This window comes from Gracilinanus agilis, chromosome X (genome assembly GCF_016433145.1).
Source record: "Gracilinanus agilis isolate LMUSP501 chromosome X, AgileGrace, whole genome shotgun sequence".
NCBI classification, from domain to species: domain Eukaryota; kingdom Metazoa; phylum Chordata; class Mammalia; order Didelphimorphia; family Didelphidae; genus Gracilinanus; species Gracilinanus agilis.
Genome location: NC_058136.1, coordinates 48,770,072 through 48,788,828, shown reverse-complemented (window position 1 = coordinate 48,788,828; position 18,757 = coordinate 48,770,072).

The window sequence follows — 18,757 nt, the reverse complement described above, 5'->3', positions numbered from 1 at the left end:
TGTATTGACTTATAGGTGGAAGATTGGTAAGGGTAGGCAATGGGGGTCAAGTGACTTGCCCAGGGTCACACAGCTAGGAAGTGTCTGAGGCCATATTTGAACCTAGGACCTCCTGTCTCTAGGCCTGGCTCTCAATCCACTGAGCTACCCAGCTGCCCCTCATTTCCTCATTCTTAAGTTAGCATAAGTTTCTATGTATAAAAACATACGTTCATTTAATTTGAAGGTTTATCAATTTCTCACAAGATGTTTCTCTCCTCTACATCAGATGTTGGTACACATACACTGAAATTATCTTTACGATGTTGTTTTCTTTTTAGCAAATGCTCACATGAAGCTTGTGATATAAGATATACATATCCAGTGAAATCTCACCTTTGTATATAATACAACCAATTTCATCAACTCCTTCATTTTACACTTCAAGGAGAACCCATCAGCTGCCATACCTTTTAGGTGCAAATTCTCTTTGTCATCTGATTTAATTTGTAGTGAGACAATCAACTTGAAGATGATTTGATCCCTTGACTCCTTGTTATGGACAAGAATCTCAAATTTAGCATATCAATACAAAAGTTAATGTTTATGAACAAACAGTCTAAATGTATATAATTCACCTTTTGCTTCAATTTTGGTAGATTTACAGGAAGATGCAAAAGAACTACCCAGAATGAAAAGGTACAGAGAACCATCAATGAGACCCCCTACTAATCTATCAGTGTACAAACAAAACACTAAAATATGTATGGAAACATCTCAGAAAGCACAAAGGTAGTGTGATACAATAAAAAGAATGTTGGATTTCAGTCAAATGGCCTGGGCTAGAATTCTATTATTTACTATTTGTATGACCTTGGTCAAGTAACAATTTCTGCATCTCAGTTTCCTCATTTGTCACATGCAGGGGATTAGACTAGATGACTTCCAAGGTCCTTTGCTGTTCTGACTTTATGGTCTTGGGGAAAGTTGATATTGATTATTCCCTATTTATTTGAGAGACAATGTGATATAATGCAAAAAGTACTAGATTTGGAATCCTAGGACCCGAGTTCAGACTTTGGCTTTGATATTTTCTACCTGCATGACCTTGGGCAAATCATTTCACTTCTTTGAGTTTGTTTCTCAATTATAAAATGAGGGGGTGAGATTGCTTTTGAAGCCCTTCCCAGCTCTAAATCAATGATCCTCTGAACTCTTGAGACCTACAATATCTAGAAATAGTGTGTTCACCAATCCATCAATTAACAAACATTTATTAGGCACTTTGTGCCAAGCATTGTACTACATGCTGAGAATACAAAAAGAGGCAAAAAAAGGAATAAAAAACGGGGCAGCTAAGTGGCTCAGTGAGCAGAGAGTTGGCCTGGAGATAGAAAGTCCGGGTTTCAAAACTGGCCTGAAACACTTGATAGTTGGACAAATCTCTTAACTCCAGTTGCCTAGCTCTTCAGCCTTGGAACCAATACTTAGTATTGGTTCTAAAACAGAAGATAAATGTATTTTTAAAAAGGCAAAACACAGATACTACCCTCAAGAAACTTAAAATCCAGTGTTATTTTGATTTTTATTTAGATTCAATAACATACATAATAAGCAGCATGTATCAGTAGATTCGGTTATGATAAAAAAGCAATTAATTTATATTTGTTACTAAATTAATAGTTTCTTCTCAGCAAATACAGAGACAAATAGTACCACTATGGAAATATGGGAAATAGAGTGAAGTTAAAAGGACTTATCATAAATGGAAAGGTTGGGAAGCACTGTTCTGGATGTTTTTCTATGTATTCCTCAGGGTCTTTCTTCCCCTACAAACTGGCTCAATACTGTCAATATCCACTCGAAACTTTAAAAAAGACATCCAATTTATCAAGAATAAAAGAATGTAGGAGCTAGAAGGGGCCTCAGAGGCCATCTAGACCAAATAAAACAGGAATTCTTTCTAAAATATCCTTAGCAGTCTTACCAAATTCTTTTTATGACTCAAATATGATACTGATTCCCACACCAGGAAGACCAAAAACAGAGAAAGAAAACTACAGACCAAACTCCTTAATGAATATAGGTGAAAAAATCTTAAATAAATACTAGCAAAGAAACTATAGCAAGTTACCACAAAGATTATCCACTATGACCAGATAGGATTAATGCCAGGAATGCAAGGCTGTTTTAACATTAGGGAAACCATCCACATAATTGACCATATCAATAATCATACCAACAGAAATCACATGATTATCTCAATAGATGCAGAAAAAGCCTTTTTACAAAATACAAACCCCATTACTATTGAAAACACCAGAAAATATAGGAATAAAAGAGCCTTTCCTCAAAATAATAAACAGTATTTATTTAAAACCATCAGCAAATATCATCTGCAATTGAGATAGTTAGTAGCCTTTCCAATAAGTTTAGGAGTGGAGCAAGATTGCCCTTTGTCAATACTATTATTTAATATTGTGTTAGAAATGCTAGTGGTAGCAATTAAAGAAGAAGAAGAAATTGAAGGGATTAAAGTTGGCAATGAGGAAACTAAACTATCACTCTTTGTAGGTGGTATACTTAGAGAACCCAAGAAACTCAACCAAAAAGCTAGCAGAAGTGATAACTTTAAGAAATTTACAGGATACAAAATAAACACATATAAATCACTTGCATTTATATATATTTCCAACAAAACTCAGCAGCAAGAGTTAGAAAGAGAAATTCAATTTAAAATCACCCTAGAAAATATGAAATATTTGGGAATTTATCTGCCAAGACAAACTCAGAAATTATATGAACATAACTACAAAACACTTTTCACACAAATAAAACTAGATCTAAACAAGTAGAAAAACAATAATTGCTCATGGCTAGGATGAGCTAATGTAATAAAATGATAATTCTACCTAAACTAATTTACGTATTCAGTGCCAAACCTATCAAACTACCAAAAAGCTTTTTTATAGAATTAGAAAATTTTATAACAAAGTTCATCCGGAAGAACGAAAGAATATCAAAGGAACTAATGGGGAAAATGTGAAGGATGGGGGCCTAGTGGTACCAGATCTTAAAATGTACTATAAAGTAATGATCAAAATAATAAGATACTAGCTAAGAGATAGAAGGGTGTATCAGTGGAACAGACTTGGAATAAATGACCTCAGCAAGCTAGTGTTCAATAAATCCAAAGATCCCAGCTTTTGGGACAAGAACTCACTATTTGACGAAAACTGCTGTGAGAATTAGAAAACAGTATGGGAAAAATCACACCCTATACCAAGATAAATACAAAATGGGGAAATGACTTAAATATGAAGAGTGAAATCATAAATAAATTAGGTGAACATAGACTAGTACACCTGTCAGATCTATGAGAAAGGAAGGAATTTAAGACCAAGCAAGAGAGAGAGAGAGAGAGAGAGCATTACAAGGTATTAATTGAATAATTTTGATTATATTAAATTTAAAAGGGTTTGTACAAGCAAAACCAATGAAATCAAAATTAGAAGGGAAGCAACAATCTGGGAAAAAATTGTTATAAGAAAACTCTCTGAAAAAGGTCTAATTTCCCAAATATATAAGGTACTAAGTCAAATTTATAAGAAATCAAGCCATTCCCCAGTGGACAAATGGTGAAGAGATATGAATAGGAAGTGTTCAAATGAAGAAATAAAAGCTATCAATAATCATACGAAAAGGTGTTCTAAATCCCTCCTGATTAGAGAAATGGAAATAAAAACAACTCTGAGGTACCACCTCATACCTAGCAGATTGGCCAATAGGACAGTAAAGGAAAATAATAAATGTTTGAGGGAATATGGCAAAATTGGGACACTAATGCATTACTGGTGGAGTTGTGAATTGATCTAACTGTTCTGGAAGGCAGTTTGGAATCATGCTCAAAGGGCTTTAAAAGACTGCACGCCCTTTGAACCAGCTATACCACTACTTGGTTTGTACCCCAAAGAGATTAAAAAAGTGTTTGTACAAAAATATTTATAGCTACGCTTTTTGTGGTGGCAAAATATTGGAAAACAATCAGGTGTCCCTGGAACAGGGAATGGCTGAGCAAATTGTGGTATACGATGGTGATGGAATACTATTGTTCTATAAGGAGTGAAGAACTGCTTGATTTCTATATGAACTGGAAAGACCTCCATGAACTGATGCGGAATGTAATGAGCAGAATCAGGAGGGCATTGTACATAGTAACTGAAACATTGTGGAATGATCAAATGTAATAGACTCTGCTACCAATAGCAATGCAATGATCAAGAACAATCCCAAGGAACTTAAGAAAAAGAACGCTATCTACATCAGAGAAAGAACTAGGGGAGTAGACACGCAGAAGAAAAACATTAGATTTATCTCTTGGTTATATGGGCATATGATTTGGGGTTGTGGTTTTAAAAGATTATTACAAATGTAAATATGAATAATATGGAAATAGGTTTTGAGTAATAAGACATGTATAACCCAGTGGAATTGCTTGTCAGCTCCAGGAGAGGAGGAAAGAAGAGGGGAGATAGAGAACATGAATCATGTAACCATGGGAAAATATCCTTAAAAATAAATTAAATAATGCTGGGGGGCTGAAGGGGGATTACCAACAGTCCAGGTCCCCTTGGGGGCCGGACAATTGAGCGAAAACGGAGTGAGAAGAGCCAGAGACCCAGTAGGTTTGCAGTGGCTGATCTGAAATGCCATCTGCTGATTTTAATTTTTATATCATTTTCCTCAAGATTACATCAGTATTGGCATGAATTCCATTCCCACCGTACATCTTATCTTTGGAAACAATGTGTTAGGTGTGTTTGACATATCTCTTGGGCTACAGTGGTGAGAACGTACAGGCCTTTTCATGGGAGACAATTTCTTCATATTTCATTCATTGTTCTTTTATATTAAGTTACTGTACCAAATCGGATCTGAAAAGTGTGTGGGGGGGGAGAATTTAGAGACTGCTCTGGCCTGTTCTTGCAGGCACCTGTGTATGGGAATCTGAGTTAAAGATTTAAAATTTTTAACATTAACTCACTAACTGCTGGTTTTTTGCTGGGATGATTCTAGGAAAAGTTTCTATACTCTGGGGATTGTACAGGGGTTTATTTTTGGATAGATTAGTCTGTGACTGTGATAGTTCTTGCCATGAACCTGTATTGTTTTCTGTGTCTCCTTGGAGCCGAATAAGGATATTAATTGTAATAATTTCAATGCAAGTGAATGTCACTGTAAAAAGAAACACATAGGGTAAACTGAGTGTGGAATTTCCATCCTCCCGACAACCTGCCGTGCTGGATTGTCAGAGCTTGTGAGTAGCCTTGCTAAACATCACAGCCTTGATGGCTTCCGGCAAAATAATGTAAAATAATAAAGTAGGATACAAAAATTAAAATAAAATAAAATAAAATAAAATAAAACATCCTCAGCTAGTTGTCATCCAACCTGAAGAACTCTAGTTAGGGGGAACCCAATACTCTCTTGGGGCAGCCACTTCAACTGTAAAATGATGGCTCTAATGTTTAAGAACTTTTTCTTTACTTAATTCCTCCATTTGATTTCCTACATTTTTAGTTAAATAACATCCTGAATGTTGTTATTGATTTAATAAAATAGATTGTAACTGCCTTTTTCTATTATAAAGAATTTTTTTCTTAAAAGCACATAATTTTTTTTCTCTCAAATTACACAAAAATTGAGTTTGAAGGATACGTCCTAATTGGTTTTATTTTCTCCAGGTATCAAATGTGCAACAGAATATCACTTCACTTCCTAGCAACCTAATTATACTGCAATTTTCTTTCTCTGTTCTTTAGAATTTCCTTCAAACCTGGGTCTATCCAACACAGGAGAAATGAGGGTATTATTGTAAAGTTCCCAGAAAGATAGGAACTGCTTCACCCTTCTGCTTTCAGGAAATCTTTGGGGTCTCAGTCTTTCTGCTGAGTTCTCCCTTGAACTATGTACACAATTATGATCAAAATAAAGAATGTTATGATCAAAGTAATTTTTTTCTCCTGTAAAGGGGTTTTGTGATATTGTTACATCTCTCAGTTTGTCCTCATCTCTTTAAGGTGTGTTTATCACAGTTTCATAATGGCCTAGAAGCTCATGAGGCTGGATAATGGACTCAAATCTAATTCCTTAAGGCTAAGTCAACATTTGAATGTAATTTGTATATATGGTAATTTTGTAAAATCCTGCCTTGGAGTGTAAAATACCTTGAAAGGAATCATTAGCATATCCTAACATTTTAAAGAAGAGAACTGTACTCTAACATAACCCTTTTCTAAAAGTTAGTAGCATTAAAAAAAAAAGAAAGTAATGGATGTAATTGTTTCTTTATTTCCAAGTAATGCAGATAAAAATGTAAGGTCCTGATTTAACTATGTTGATTCAAACACCTACGCCTCCACCCAAAAACAAGTTGGTTGCCTCTTCTGTCACTTGTTTCATCAACCTGAAATATTTGTCAGAACTCAAGTATAATTGTTATAATTCACAATTCTTCAGTGGCTCCCCATTTTCTACCAAAAAAATAAAATTCAAACCTCTTAGGTTGTCATTCAATGTCCCCCTCAGACTACCTTTTAAAACGTATTTCTCACTCTTCCTTTTTATACACTACAGTGATCAGGAAAGCTAGACTACTTTCTTGTCTCCCTGCATTTGCACATGCTTATAAAATTCACTCCACATATCTACCTGTTGAAATCCTTTCTTGCTCTCAAGGTCCAACTTAGGTACCACTCCCTCCATAAAGCCTTCTATGATCCTCTCTTCTTTGAGTTTCTCATGTTCAAGTTACTTAATCATAATTTAATGAGTATCATGTTAATTCATAGGATCAGAGGATTTAGATTTGGAAGAGCCTTTTAAATCAATCCAATCCTGCTTCTGCCTAATCTCACAGATAAGGAAAATGAGACACAAAAAAATTAAGTAATTAACCCAAAGTTTACCAATAGTAAAAACAAGACTGTATTGGAAAGCATACCCTCTAAGTCCATTCCCAAATCAAGCATATACTATCCATTTCTCTTAGCTCTAAGATCCTATGCAGATCTATGACACTAGGAAGGCAAAAGGCTACGTCATTTTTTAATTCATAGCTCCAGTACTGTGGACTGCACTTGGCAACTAGAGGATGTCAATGAATGTTTATTGAACTGAACTTAATGGGTGAGGTTGGAAGGAGTGGACAGGGGGTGTAAGCCATGTGAAAGATAAACAAGTATGAATCTGGAATTACTCAGTAAAGAGCTACATGAGATCATGAATTTTACAAGGAGCAAGGTCCCCATCAGTGTGGGCTACTTAGGCAGGCAAACTAGTGATTTGATATATAATTCTACATAATAGCTTATTCAGTGATAATTGTTCTTATTCTATTCAGTTAGGATGAGGAAAACTTCCCCACAGGAATCTCAAATGGTTAAACAGAATTCATTTTAGTACTTTGTTGATATTCAAATGAAAAACTGAAACAAGCAAAATATATGTTTATACATATATGCACCCACAAATTCAGATATACACATACATACACACACATGTAAACACATCCAGAACATAATTCCATCCTAAAGAAACCTCACCACCAATCATTTTAATACAAATTTCAGTCCATGTGGTATGAAATGACTGAGTACTGTCAAAGAGAGGGTCTCTGAGCTACATTTATTATGTGCTTACAATATTCCAGGCATTGGGCTAAGCGCCAGGGATACCAATGTAAGCATAAAGATAATCCCTGGCCTCAAGGGATATCCATCCTAATGGCAGAAAACAACACCAAAAAAGGGAGCTAAAAACAGGAGGGCAAAGTGTATTCATTTTGATACCTGGCCCAAAAAAGGGCCAGGAGAGGAATAAAGGCAGAGCAGTCAGGGCTGCTACATAAAATGGAGGATCCAGGAGGAAGTCAACAATGAGAGAAGGGGGTCAGGCCTTTTAGGGCAGGCAGTAGGGATTTTAGGATGCTCCAGGGTGAGGTAGCCCTAGGCACTGAGGGAAGCACAGGATGAGAAAGCAGTAGAGGCATGATTTTAAAGTCTAGAATTCTGATCCAGAAAAGGGCCAGGAAAGAAGTATCAGAGGTCTAGCCAGTGTAATCCTGCCTACCACTGTCTCAGATCCCAGCACCTCTATAGGACTTTTCACCTAGTAGGTACTTAACAAGTGTTTATTCCACTTAAGCATAGTAGCTAAGTCCTAAGAAGCTACTTAAGGCATCAAAATGTTAAGTGACTGGCTCATGACCTTAAAGCTAGTAAGGGTCAGATGTCAGGCCTTCCTGACTCTGGGCCCAATACTCTTTGAAAGATGTTTGTCCTGAATAATGCTTCTTAAATAGCTACATGGGAGTAGTGCAACAACTGAAGTAGAGAAACGTTGAAACGTTTCTCTACTTCAGTTGTTGCACTACTAAATAGATCGGCCTTCCCGTCTGCAACCAAAGCATACTTGTTTTCTGGATTCTCAATATCATCTTTTCTGAGGGCCATTGACTTTATGGGCACTATTTAAGAAAGGTGAAGCCTCCCTTAGATGACAACCCTGGAACCACTTTATTTCCCGTCTCAAAAAACATATACTTTCTTCTCATTTTAACTAACATTGTGGGCTAAGCCAGGTCAACCTTCTTCTACCTTCATTGTTACTGTAGCTTTTTCATTTCATCTGACGCTTGGTTGCCAATTTATTAAAGAACAATGTAATCCTTTTTTCAATTAGGTGAACCTAATGGAATGAAAGGAACTATAAATTTTCTATCTACTCTATTTGCTTCAGTTTCCTCAAATGGAAATGGGGTTAATAATAAATAAAATGAATAAATAAAAAATGGGGCTAATAATAGTACCTACCTCCCAGAGGTTGTTGTTAGGATCAAATGAAATAATAATTGTAACATGCTCAGTACAGTGCCTGGCACATGGTAGATATGATATAAATTATAAATTACTAGTATCATAATCATTAATAATAATAATAGCTATGAATTTATATAGTATATTAAGATTTTTTAAATACTTTAAAAATCTTTTCCCAATCTCATCTGATCCTTACAACAACCATGTGAGATAGGTGCAATTATTATCCCCGTTTTACATAAAAGGAAATTGTGGCTGTTGAAAGTTAAGTGATTTGTCCAGGGTCACATAGCTAGTAGAAAGCATCTAAGGGACAATTTGAATTCAGCTCTTCCTAGTTCAAAGTTTGAAACTAAAATATGCAGGGGGAAAGGGTGTTTAAAGCCTCCCTTGGTAATATATGCCATTCTTTTAGAACCCAAATGGCTAAAAAGTTTTCCCTAGGCTGTCATTTCCTCTTTAGTCCTATTCTAAAATGTCAACATTGAGAGGGGGGTGACCCAGAGTTCTCACATACTACACCAGTATAAAGCACAAGTTAATAGGAAGTCCTATCAAAGAAGAAAGACCCAAACATAAGCCAAGTGAAATAGAAGATCTCTGTGGTACAGGGCTGGCCTAGTAAAGTTCAAAGGACCTTCTTCCTACGGTGATCCCATGATGAGTACATTTGGGGCCATAGCAACTAGAAAGGGCCATTTGTTCAGTTCTGGGAACCTTGTGATTGATGGTAGTGCAGAGGACATCCCATCTGGTAGTGTTCCATACAGAGCTATTAAGTCTTAATTGAAGAAATTCTCACACCTTGTTTCTTCCCATAAGCTAATTGCATATAATTCATGCATGATCCCCACCCTCAGAAGTTATGCCAACCATAGAAACATAAGGCAAAGGAGATCTTTAGTCTATGTAGTTATAACCAGGGTCACAAAGAAATCTTAGATAACAGAACTAAAAACTGTAAAGAGCCTTAGAGGTCAATAGGGTGACCTCCTTAGTTTCTAGATGGGAAAAATGAGTCCCAGGGAGGATGCTACTTGTCTAAGGTTTCAGAGGCAATAAGTAGGAGAGGAAGAATTTGACCCAGGGTCTTTTGATTTCATATCTACTCCAAATATATGAAAGAGAGAAAGAGGTTCTATAACTTCTCCTGATAATGTGTTTCACTCTTTGAAAACCTATGTGCTCAAAAGAGGTTTCACTGGAGTAGAGCTCAAACTTTCCTACTGTGATTTAAACCTCTATGTTTCCTGGTCCATTCTTAGTGAAACTAGAATAGATTTATAGTTTTAAAAATTTCTCTTTGCTACAGACTCTCTTCTATTGTTGCTTTAAATTATATCATTAGAACACCAGGACCTTAGATAAGGTCAGACCAATTAGAATAAATTAAAATTATTTACATTGATAAGACATTAATGCTCCTATGTTTTTATACTTTTGTAAAGCCCCAGCTGTATTCTCCCAACAGCATGATCCTGCTTATCTGCGGCATTGGAGGAAGGATAAAATTTTCATATAATTCAACATCCTCATTTAAATATTAAATAGCTAATATTTTCATTTAAATATGAAATATTTAGCCAATACTTGCATCCTCTCTACCTAACTTTTTATGAAAGCAGCTAAAAACATCTAGTAATTTTGAGTGTACTGGGATTTGCCTCCTCTCATTCCTCCAATCTCTTTTCTAGTGGAGAGAAAAGTGCTAACACTATACCTATCCTTAAGAAGGACTTCAAGAAAAGTACTAATAATTATATAACAACTAATTTCATTCCCATGGTGAGCATACACAATCTGAAGAAGAAATGGCAACATGAGTAACATAAAATGAAATTATATATCAGCAATCTAGCAGAGTTTTTTGGAAGATGGACTCATGGAAACATAAATTAAAAATAATCAAATCTACAATGTCAATGAAAAAGCATTGGAGAATAGTGGATTAAAGACAGGAAACAAAAGGTAGGGATAAATGACCATATCCCTGGATAGAGAAAGGTTAACAAAAAGAGTTCCACAGGATTATGCACGAAAACAAACCATTTCAAATATTTGTTTATAAATTACATGAAAAAAGAAGGTTGAAAACATATGCTTGGACTCAAGGAAGGCCACAAATAATTTATAAACTAATGTTTAAAATAAACAAGCACAAATATTATCTCCCTCCTGCCCATCCTCTAGTGAAAAATGGTGGGGAAATCTGGTAATAAATATGTATAGTTAAGCAAAAATAATCATTCCATAGGTTATGTGAAAAAATGTCCTTGATATATTTAGTTCATCACCTCTTTGTCAAGAGGTGCGTAGCATGCTTCATCCTGGGTTCTGTGAAGTATGATTGATCAGCGCTGTTTCAAAATTCTTCCTTTTTTACAATATTGTAAAAAGAATTGATTGTAAAAAAATTTACAAAAAGGTTCTTCTGCTTCTACCCACTTTACTCTGTATCAATTCATGCAAGTTATCCCAAGTTTTTCATAAGATGCCCTTTTCATAATTTCTTTTCATAATTTCACAATAGTATTCTATTATAGTCATAGACCATAATTTATTCAGCCATTCCCTATCTAATAGGCATTCTCTCTTAGTTTTCAGCTCCTTCCTACCAGGGAAAGAGCTGCTATAAATATCACTGTACATATTAGGTGTTTTTTAAGGTCTTATTTGGTATAGGCCTTGTAATGGTATCACTAGATTGAACAAGTTTATAAAGGATTGCAGTGTGGATTGCCCAAAACAATGGGGATGTGCATTGTAGATATGAGTAGACTGCATCATATTACCAATGAAGACATGCAAAATCAGAATCATATCAATATAGAGAAGTACAACCCAAAAAGATCTAGAAGAAGACCCCAAAATTGTTGGCTGGACCCACTATGTGCATTTCTTCATGTGTGTGTGTTTGTGTTGTGTGTGGTAGAGTGATTTATGAGAGTATAGAAATAGGATTTACAAAGCATGAGAAGGCATGGATGGATTGAGATCCACATCACTGAGGAGCATAGCCACATTCATAATATCATAGACCTATCAAGTATTGAAGTAAAGTCAAATGAGGTCAAGCCATAGCACAGTACTGTGTGAAGAGTGATGGCTTTGTAGTCAAAGGACCTGAATTCAAGTTTCAGCTCTGGTATTTCCTACATGTGTGACCTGTTCCTGAGCCTCTATTTCTTCAACTCCAAAACCAGGGGTTTGGATCAGGTGATCTCTAAAATCCCTTCTGGCTCAAGACCCAGGCAATGACCTGATAGATAATTCTAATCTCTTGTGAATGACCTGATAGGATTATTGTGAAAAAAGTAACCTGAGGAAGAACAGAACAAAAGCTACTAATAGGCAGTTGATACTAAATATAAATAAGGAGAGAATAAGATGAATTCAAGTCACCTGGCCATGAAAAGCTATATTCTAGGCCATCTGCTCAGTTTCCCCTAGTCCCAGCACAGGAGGACATTTTTTTTTTGCATAGCCCCTACTTTGCCCAACCACCCAAAGTCAGTCCTTTCTCCCTCTGCTCTCTTTGTTAATGGGGGGGGGGGGGGGGAGGGAGGTTGTCACAGACAGCTTGAAGTTGCCTTCTGGACATGTGAACTTGAAAACCTTCACCAATGCCATTCTAGGGTCTTTAAAATAGTAGGGGAGCAAAAGAGTACAGTTTTAGTGGAGTTTTTTAGAAGGGACCTTAGAGGTAATCAATTCTGACCCCTTCATTTTACAAAGAAGGAAACTAAGGCCCAGGGAGGTTGTGATTTGCCCACGGTCACATAGCTTTTGGGTATCTGAGGCAGGATGGGTACTCAGGCTTTCTTGCCTCCAAATTAAGAACTCTCCCACTACATCGTGCTGGATATGATTCCTGAAACACTGTCAGCAGTATTTGAAAGATTGCGGGGAGGAATGCTACAGTACTGGCCAAGGATGGATGTTTCCATTTTTTTTTAAAGAGGAAAAAAGTTTGATCTACTATTGCCCCACGCATGATCATTTACTCTGGCTCTGTGCTCCGCTATCTGCTAACGCTGTCATCAGACTTACTTGAGTAAGCTAATGACTTGTAGACTTTAGCATCTGCCCCTCACCTGAACCTTTATCATCTTCAGGCCTCCCCATGCCCCCTGCAGGTGTGCTGTTTTTTGTCAATGAGAGTGTGAGCTCCTTGAGAACAGGAAGTTTCACTAATTCAGTTTGTAGCCCTACCACTTACACAGTTCTTGACACATAAAAAGTTTCTAATAAATTTTTTTTGTTCATTCAAAGACAGAGCAAGCGAATATTTAGAAAAGAAAATGGTGATCACAAAGAGTCATTATGGCTTCACTAAGAACAGGCCAATTTAGACAGACCTTATGAAGCAGACAAAGATCTATAGTTAGTTCTAGGCAGAAGGAATCAGGAAGCCTTAAAAGGCTTGAGCTTAATATAGCATATGGTATGGAAGGAGATACTTGAGCTTAATATAGTATATGGTATGTGAAGAAATGACTCTGTGATGGAATGTAGCCTGTCCTGCAGTAATGCTAATGGCACATCTGCTTCTGTCAGATAAGGCTTGCTCGCTTCTGCCAAACCCAATAAGAAGATGTATGTATGAAAGTGTTTGAGTCCATCTGTTTCCTGCCTACCTGAACCCCTATAAAAGCTGCATGAAACTTCTGTTGGGGGCAACCCTCATTAGGAGGGCACCTTGGCCAGTAATTAAATAAATAAGTAAGCAAGCAAATAAATAAATAGATAAAAAGATAGATAGATAGCTAGATGGATGAATGAATGAATGAATGAATGAATGAATGAATAAACAAACAAATAAACAAATAAATAAAGGTTCCATTAATTCAAACTTCTGGGTGTCTGGACGTTGTTGCGTAAAGTGTTCTACTTCACTTAATTCTATTTTTAACAAGTTTATGATCTGGTAAATTATAGATATGCTGTGGGTATATTTTAGCAGTGTTTCAAGTAGGAATTCTTTTTCCAGTGTGAAGTGGACTAGATAACCACTGGGATAATCTTCCTCTCTCAAGGTCTGGAATTCTATGAAGTAATGAGTTCTAAGTTGCCTTATAACTCTTAAGTTCTATGAGCCAAAAGGCATATTATAGTGATAGAAAACCTGAGTCTGTGTTCTAGCTTCATCCCTTTTTAAATAGCTTTGTGACCTTGGATAATATGACTTGTACCATAATAAGTTCCAAAATGGATATTGACTTAAATATAAAAGGTCACATCCTAAAGAAATTGCATAAAATGGATGGTTTTATCTTTTTAAGGGTAGAAGAGATCACAAAAAGAGAGCATAGATAAATTTGATTATAGGAAATGAAAAGTTTTTGCAAAAATAAATTGAAAGTAGCCAGAATAAAGAAAGGAAGCTGTTCATTTGGGCAAATCTTTGAATTGAATGTGTCAGACTTAGGCCCAATATCCAAGCTAAATAGGGAATTAACACAAATATATAAAAAAATTAACGGATGGGTGATTCAGAGATATAAATGAATAATTCTGCAAGGAACCATTGTAAACGATTAACATCTATATGAAAGAACACTTCAGATCACTGATGATAAAGGAAATGCAAACAACAATGATGAGGTTTTACCAGATACTCAGAAACTTGAGAAAGATGAGAGAAAACCCAAAAGGAATCTATGTTGGAGGGACTTAGAGGAGATAAGCATATAAATACACTGTTAGTGGAGCTAAGAATTGATTCAATCATTTTAATAAACAATTTAGAAGTAAATTAAACAACCAAGGAGGCAAGTAACATCCCATTCCTTTTCACCCAGAGATCTCCCTACTTTGCCTATACTACCAGAGGTTAAGGGGGAGAAAAGGAATGTCCCACATACCCGCAACTACTGAAAAGATAATTTTTGTGGTAGCAGAGGCTCAGAAACAAAGTGAGTGACTATTATTTGGGGGCTAGCTGAACAAATGATTGCATGAAAAATCATGCTCAATATGAATTAAGAGAAATATGGGGATGCTTGTATGCAGTAGTGTCAAGAAAAGGAAGCAAAGCCACAGAATTAACATGTAATGCCTACAACAATGTAACTGAAAAAAAATGCTGAAACAAAGGTGGCTTCTGGGAAAAAGTAATGCCTGATCTTAGCCTTGAGGGAAGAAGGGAGGTATTTAGTTGTGAGCTCCTCAGGAGCACAGAATGTCTCTTGTCTTTCTTCTGATCCTCAGTGGGGACTATGACTCTCTAAAATATACCTTCTTGGTTTCAAGGGAGAGGTGGGGGACTGTTGAAGTGTAATGTTGTGACTGATGTGTAGGTTGGTTTTATTTTTTTCTCCTTTGTGAAAAGGGAAGTCTTACTGGGTAGAGGAAGGAGAAGGAGATTTGGTAATTTAAAATGATGTGAAAACAAAAAGGACCATAAAACTTTAAAAAGCAAAATAAATCCCCCAAAAAAGTTTTAAAGAAAGTTTTTAAAGAATGAGCTGAGTTAAACCTGATTACCCATAAATTGGCTGCTTCTTATCACAGCATGACACCCAATTAACAGAGCAACTAAGTAAACTAGAAAACATACACCAATTTCTTTCACATTTGCCTGCTGACTGTAGCAATCATATCACATCAAGCTGTGATCTCACTGGATAGGATTAGATATTTGCAACATGCTTAGCGGTCGGCTGAGCTAACTTGGTAGAAAAATCTTTCATTTGGGGGACCATTATTGGGAGTCCAGGCATGCTATTCTTCCACTGGAATTGACATTCCCACATGGTGTTTAGAAGGAGTCAGGCTGCCCAATATCCCATCTTTTGGAATCAGCTGAAAAACACAAGATCATTACTAGAGATGTGCAAAACTTCACAACTGTCATTCTCAGCATGTCTGACAACACTGTATTAGCTACATTTACTGTGGTTTTGTCTACTGTTTCAACCTGGAAAATGAAAACCCTGTGAACTGTGCCCCTGGGCATGGGCAGCCTCACATAAGGTGCAACTTTAGCTGATGCTGACAGTATTGCCTGAGGCTGGCTCTGACTCCCAGCCAAGTCACTGGAAAGCACCAACTTTTACATCCCTATAAGCAAGATTGTAAATAAAGAAAGCTGCCCAGGAGAACCATTCATCTTGTCTCCATTGGGGAACGTTGGTTTATGGATGCCTTTTTCCTTCCTGTCTGATATATTCTACTGTTTCCTGACACTATCATCCTTCTCTAAGTTTCACCAAATTGAAAGTCATTTTAACTGTTAGGTGACATGCTCTCATCCATAGATCAACCATTGCTGCTACAAGCAATTACAGAAAGTTTACCCCTCTTCCTTCCCTTTTCCTGGTCTCCATTTACCATCTTCTAATGTGATCCCCAAGATACATAGTTATTCAGTATGTGAGAAATGATTTCAACATGGTAATCTGGGAATGGTTTTAGAAACTGTTGTGAGGCACTTAAAAAAATGTTGATTTTATTTTTGTTGTAGATATAGCAATCCCATGGCTGGGAGAAGGCTTTCTTGATCCTCCTCTGTTCCAAATATATTTTCCAGATGTTTTTATGTAGGAAACCTGGTGTTCTCCCCTGGGGTCAGTGGAAAGCACAAAGAGACTTCCAGGTAAGGGGATTGGGAGAAAGAAGGCTGGGAGTGGGAAGGTATGCATAAATTGGGAGATTCACTATTAGAAGAAGTATCCATATGGATGAGGTCAGAGACACTTTAATATATAATACTTTGAGTACAAATAAGCCTATTTAAGGGAATTCTTATTTGGGGTAATTCAATTAATTCAATCTGTTACCTATCTGCTATGTTTAAGAAAACAAAATTTTTAAAAATTGAAACAGTTCCTGCTCTCAAGAAACTTAAATTCTTCTGGGGGTGGAGGAGAGGAGCAGCTGGGAAGTTCAATGGATTGAGAGCCAGGCCTAGAGACAGGAGGTCCTAGGTTCAAATCTAACCTCAGATACTTCCTTGCTATGTGACCCTGGGCAAGTCACTTAACCTCCATTGCCTAGCCCTTACTTCTGCCTTGGAATCAATACATGGGCAGAAGATAAGGGTTTAAAAAAATATTCTACTATGTGAAAGCATTTACACAGATAACCAAAAGAGAAATAAATGCAAAATAATTTGGAGTATAGAGGACCCTAACAATTGAAAGAATCAGAAAAGACTTTGTGAAGATGGGATTAATCCTACCCTGCCTGCCTATTTTTAGATTAAATCACCAAAAGTGTAAACATCCCACTTACACTTGAGTGGGGGAAGTCTGTAACCCATATGTGCAAGAGTGGGTGACAAATCAGAATTGACTAACTTCCCCCTGGGCAGTCCTAAGCAAAGCCTTTGTTGTAATTGGTATGCGGAAAAAGTAGAGGAAGGCACAGGAAGTGAAGCAAAAGAAGCGCCTTTAAGAGGGAGCAACAACTTCCTGTGAGGCACTTATTCTTAGTTCTTTTTTGGTAGGAGTTGAAGTTGGAGTTGGAGATTCTGCTTACTGGGCCTGAGACCTTAGACTTGGTGAGACTGTTCTTAAATCCCTCCCTCTGTACTACCACATGGTGAGTGAAAAGGACTGACTCCTTCTTGGATTGTTCTGAAGGGACTCTCCTCTTGAGAGAGGCTTCTTGAAAGAAGCCTTGCTTTATTCATCCCTGAGCCCTTGGCCCTCAGCCCTCAGCTCCAGGCTGAGGCTTCTCTGGCTAAGGACTAATTAGCCCTGCCTGGGTTGAGCCAGGGGCTGGAGCAAAGTACTTAGATTAGTTATCTTACCCTATCCTCTCTCTGATTTTCTCTACTTTCACTCTCTCTTATATTTTATAAATAAATTACTAAAAAATCATTTTGGAATTGATATTTATTCAATTCCTGGCATCCAACCCTTTTTGATATTCAGTCCAACCAACCATAATTTTCCCCTTTACAACTTCTCTCTTAATGGAATTCACATTGAGTTTAGAAGGAATCTAGAAATTTCAAGAAACAAAGGTGAGAGAGAATTTACTCCAAAGATGGAGGACAGCCTATACAAATGCATGGAGTTGAAATATGGGATGCTGAATTATGGAAAACATCAAGTAAACCAGCTTGGCTCACAGTTCTTAGAAAGAGTAATGTGAGATCAACCTAGAAAGAGAAGTTGAAACCTGACTATTAAGTTCTTCAAAGGAAACAGCTTCTGGGCTAAGATGGCCACAGAGTAGAAGCAAGGGTCTTCTTCTCCTCACAACTGACCAATATAAAACACCTCAAAAGCATAAAAATCAAAATCAGACAAGTGAAGGGGCTCTACCACAGGGCACAGCCTTAAATGTAGGCATGGTTTGTGCATTTCCTTGCTATAAGGGGGTAAAATTACACCTACCAAAGTACAAGCTAATCACTCCTCCCCCACACCACCTACAGTGCCAGAGTCAGAGTGAGTGCTGAGGCAATCTCTAGGCTCTCTGGGGCTGGCTGAGGGCACCACAGACTTACCCCTGAGGGCAGCAAGACTTGGGACCCAAGGCTGAGGAACATGGAGCTTGGGCACAGAGATAGGGCAGAGAGGGGCTGCCCACAGTTGACATGGTGGTGAAAAAATAGCTTCAGGGCAAAAAACTTTCTGTAGCTCCATATACAGAGATCTGCCTACCCTCCTTACTCAGATTTCTGGCTGGGAAAGGAAGAAAAAAAACCCAAGAACTACAATCTAAAACTACCAAAAGAAATAAGAAAAAGCCTTTGATGTTAGATAACTTCTATGGAGAAAAACAGCAGAGTACAGAAATGACAGCAATGAGCAACAAACAAGCAAACACATCCAAACTTTCCCCCAAAATGGAAATCGGTCATAAGTTCTCAAAGAACTCAAAAAGGAATTCAAGAACCAAGTAAGAAACTTGTCAAGAAAAGTGGGAAATAGATATGCAAGTAA